The following is a 5,152-nucleotide window of genomic DNA, read 5'->3' as shown; positions in this document are numbered from 1 at the left end:
AAATATAGATTATCATTGGTTTGAGAGTGACATTTTTATACCACAGAAACATGTTGTACTGAATTCCCAGTGTTTGAAGCACTCTTTAGTGCTTCAAATGTTTTTCTGAATTACATTTGAGCTCTAAGTCAAGATTTCAGGGTTTGGTAGACCAATTATTGATCTATCCTCCCGGAAACTATTTTTCGGGCCACTTATGTTGGAATAAAATCTTTCGTTAATAATAGGTGAGGGGTATTAAAATAATCTTATGACACTTTGTGAACTTGTTCACTCATATGGGCTGGTCATCTGTAAGTTGAATGTTTAAATTACAGTACTTTCTCTCAAATTTTGCGATCTCATCCTTCATTTTAAGTAGCCTTGTATTTCACAATTGCTTACTTCTAATTCCTGCATCTCAAGGAATTGGTGCCCTGAAATATAGGAAATGCGAAATTGAGATGGGTCTTCAATTACTTTGTGTTGATATGTTGCATGGGCTTTGGTGAGAAGTTTTGCCCCTGTTATCTGATGATGCAGGTAACTCGGACCTGGGTCCCTAGTATGCATGGGTATTGCAGAAGAATAATATTTTTTAGACATCTTAGCAAAATTTGGGCATAATCAGTAGGAATGCTTTAGAAATATGGAGAAAAACAGTTTGGGACAAGCGAATTAAAACAATAAACAGCAGCAGAGTAAAATCCATTATTGATTAGAGGAAAACATTGTTTTTTTTTACCATGTGGATTCAGAAGACCAAGAACAGTTAGAATGTATCATAAGTTTATACTAAAAACATTGCATTGATACTTTTATAGTCTAATATATATTTTAAACCTAATTATTTATATTCCAATTCTATTTATTGGAATAAATAAATATCAATTTATTTGTCAAACTATCAACTAATTCTAGTCAGTTTCAATGTGTGAAATATAAAATCAGCACATATCAATATAAAATATATAACTATATATAATATAATTAAAAAGCACACGTTTTGTATTGTTCTGTTGTAGCTACTGTATTAAAGGCAACTCTATTTTAAAGTATTATTCCATTATCTCTACTTCAGTGTCTGATAGAGTTAGACCTAAAGATTTACCATTTGTAGATTTACAGCATGGAGGCAATAGGAAACACTGTGATTAAAACATTATCAATTTAATGCCTAATAATGAGGAGAAACATATGCACTTCTCCTGCAACTATGAAAATATTGGGTGATAAAAAGGCAGTAGTGTAAGTTGCTGCATGGTTGGATGGTAGACAGGCCAGGACATTAAGTAATCATGCATACCAACAATTTTTTCACTTTCTTGGCGTTAGCTACTTTTGAAATGGAAGGTATAATAAACAATTATATTTTGATAAAATACCTTCTAGTCTGAACAGTTCTGTTTGAACTGTTCATCTCTCTATGATCTCTTGTAACCAAGATTAGTTTTCTTCTAGTAAGACAATCTATGCTGTCAGGGTAAGATATTCTGGTTGGGCTGTTCCCACATGGAAGAAGTGTAAAGGCTCAGGTAGACATTTGTTCCTGTAACACCTCATTTGGGAAAATGTCAGCTTAAGAAGTTTAGAAGTAGCTCTTAAGCAACACTTACTTTGAATCCATTAGGTCCCCAAAGCTAATTCAGTTGAATAAATAAGTACTTGAAAAAGCCATCACCTTTGGACCTATCTATAAATAATTGAGAGTACGATCAAATTCCAAATAAAAAGACTTAAGATAGTCATTGACAAAAAAATTTTGCAAATGTGAGCAATCGACTGATAAATATAAATTTTCCACTATTCACAGAATTTTAGGGAAATAAGATCGATAGCATTGTTAGGAACAATAAAGTTTCCTTGTTACAAGTAGGCACCCATAGATATAAACCTGTATAAAGATTGCATTATTAACTACTTAAATTTATAGGATACTACACACTTTAGCAGCACGTATACTCAAATTAAAATACAGAGTTTAACATGGCACTTGCACAAGGATAATATGAAAATTTGAGAAGTATTCCATATTTTTCATTCTTCAGATGCAAGAAATGAAAAACAGTTATTAAAAAGTTGATTACAAAATTGCAAGTGTAAAAATACACGTAATTCATATAATTTAGTTTGACATCAGTGTATTAAATCTTCACCTCAGAAAGGCGTTTACATAGCATAAACTTTACAAATATTCTCAAATTAGACAACATTGTCATTTTATCCCAAATAAAAATAATATTAAGTCCTAGAAAAAAGGAAGCAAACTGTTTCTATATGGAATGCAATCGGAAAGGACACATTAATGAACCTATATATTATAAAATAATGTAGAATTCAAAGTATATCTAGGAGAAAATAAAATAAATTATGAACATTTTGCAAACATATAATATAGAATATTTTAAAATATACTTTTTCAGACAAGCACAAGAAATATTTTAGTTTCTGTACTACTCATTTCAACAGATAAATTAAAATTATTTCTGATTAAAAAAATCACAAACTCTGAAGAAATTATTATACATATATACAAAAAATATTGAATACATTTTGACATCCAAGGCAGGCAATTCACTTGGAAGAATTCCACGGAATCCATGAATTTTTACAGTAAAATATTGGTGCTGCCAGGCATTGGTGGCTCATGCCTATAATCCTTGCTACACAGGAGGCTGAGATCTGAGGATCATGGTTCAAAGCCAGCCTGGGAAGGAAAGTCTGTGGTACACTTATCTCAAATAAACCATTAGAAAACTGGAAGTGGAGCTGTGTCTCAAGTGGTAGAGCGCTAACCTTGAGCTGAAGAGCACAGGGATAGCTCCCAGGCCCAGATTTCAAGCCCCATGACTGACCAAAAAATATATATATTGCTCTTATTTGGATTGTGAAAATATTTTGTAGGGACACAAAAGATGGACTTGCATTTTTGAAATTTAAGAAACTTAACCCAACCATTAGGACTTCAGTAAACAATTCGTATAGCCTATCACAACTTCACAGAGGTAGTGATACATACTTATCCTTTTGGCAATATCAAATACAGTATCTTCTATGTTGTTCTTCCGGCCTGGTTTTATATAATGGTTCAACAGAAGGTGATCCAGCGTATCTTTGCTATCTCAGTTCTCAGCAACAAGATGTAAAGGTGTCAAAAATTCTTTAGTTTGGGGAAGTGGCGCTGTGGCTCAAGCAGTAGAGTGCTCGCCTTGAGCTGAAGAGCACAGCGACAGCACCCAAGCCTAGAGCTCCAGCCCCACAACCGACCAAAAAAAACCAGAACAACAACCAAAAACAAACAAACAAAAATATTTTGCTGGGAATATGGCTCAGTGGTAGAGCACTAAGCTTGCATGCATGAGGCCCTAGGTTCGATTCCTCAGCACCACATAAGCAGGAAAAAAAAGCCAGAAGTGGTGCTGTGGCTCAAGTGGTAGAGCGCTAGCCTTGAGCTGAAGAGGTGAGGGACAGCGTCCAGGCCCAGAGTTCAGGTCCCACTACCAAACCAAAAAAATTTTTTTAAAAAAAATGAGTCCTTTAGTCTGGGCATTGGTATCTGTATCATGATGAAGTAAGAAAGAAGCCACTCTGGTATTATTCCATGTATATGCACTGTGCAGGGGTGATCAGTCATCTACAGTTATTGCATGTGCCGCTTGAGACATCAACTCACTGATAATGTCTAAGTGTCCACTGTAGGCTTCTCGAAGAGGGGTATACTCATCATCATCCCTACTATTCACATGAGTGGGCTTTTGGGAAAGAAGTCTCCTCAATGTAATAAGCTGAATATTTTCGGCAGCCCAATGAAGAAAATTGCTTGGATCCTTCTCCAATTTTATTTCTTGCAATTGATACCATTCCTTACTTTTTCATCTTGTTCCCCATATTCCTAAGAATTGCCTAACCAGAGACTTTGAGTGCCAGTGGGAATGAGGTGTCCATGTATTTCCCTAATATTTCACATTGGTTGAACTGGTCAGAAATATCCGGTGAATTTTCTGCAACTGTTTATTCATCATGATTTATTTTCTTTTTTTCCAATTTTACTATTCGAAATTATTCTAACTGGAGAGCAGGGAATTGATGGAGAGCAGAGGAAAGATGTTCCTACATATTCAAATGTACACACTGAAAATGAGGACCTGTGATGTCTTCATGTGCAGCTTATTCTAGGAATGAGAAAATAGGAAATAATGCCTTTTATATAAATGATATGGGAAATGGCAGAGGAAAAAGTGAAATGATGCAACCAAAAATATAAAAGCAAAATAAATTAGGATAATTATGGAGCAATCGTATTATCTATGAGAACCAAGAAAGGGAGAGAAAAAGAGAGAGACAGATGTTTAATGACCTATCTAGCCACAAAATCCATGCCTCTGATCAATTTATAGAGCAAACAAAAATTTATTTTTAAAAGAGATGGAAATAGAATTTATGTATTTACTTGAAATTAGTAAATACATTTTTAGTAGCCTATGTAAAGAGATATAACTTTGACAAAATTACACACAATAAACTAAATCCTTGATAATTCTAGTAACAGATCTGACTGAAATCAGTTGAATCATACTTTTCCTGTACAATGAAGGAATAAGAAGGTAGTAAAGCAGCTAGAGAAAGCAGGGAGATTGTATCTGTGACAAAACTTTGTGGAAATTGGTATTGAGGATTTCTTATTGGTGATCCACTTGCACTGGAAGCACAATCACTGGATTGTGAAGTATTGCTTGCTGATTCTGAACTATTGATTTGATCATAATATTCTCCAAGAAGAAAATGAGAATTGATAGTTAAGGACTACTAATACGTTTTGACTTTCTCACTAAGCACTTTCAATCATCAAAATCACATGAAGACAATAGTCAGGCCTACATTTTAGATGAAAGCAAGTGTCTTTAAAAAAACAAAGAATGTATGTAGTCATGCAAAGGACTTCTGTTTTACCAATGCCTCATACATTTTTCTAATGTTGGGTACCAATAAATAATGGATCTATTAGAAAACTCTTAACGCTCGTATGTTCAATAGTGAGTTCTCTTACACTATATCATGGTATTGTTTGTGTATGGTTTTAATAATAAATTTACATTACTAACTTGAATTTCTGACAGGACAGTATCATCACTGTACATCTTGCTTCTATACTCTCATTTTAAAATTACTATAT

The 5,152-nt window shown here is 33.9% G+C and overlaps 1 pseudogene; it reads left to right on the top strand.

Moving 5' to 3' along the window:
• Positions 1 to 1,920: 1,920 nt before the first annotated feature.
• On the top strand, positions 1,921 to 2,017 carry LOC122127857 (annotated as a pseudogene).
• The last annotated feature ends 3,135 nt before the right edge of the window (positions 2,018 to 5,152 follow it).

Source organism: Dipodomys spectabilis, unplaced genomic scaffold (genome assembly GCF_019054845.1).
Source record: "Dipodomys spectabilis isolate Male_0828 unplaced genomic scaffold, ASM1905484v1 ptg000314l, whole genome shotgun sequence".
Taxonomy (NCBI): Eukaryota; Metazoa; Chordata; class Mammalia; order Rodentia; family Heteromyidae; genus Dipodomys; species Dipodomys spectabilis.
This window is presented reverse-complemented; position numbering and strand designations above follow the sequence as displayed.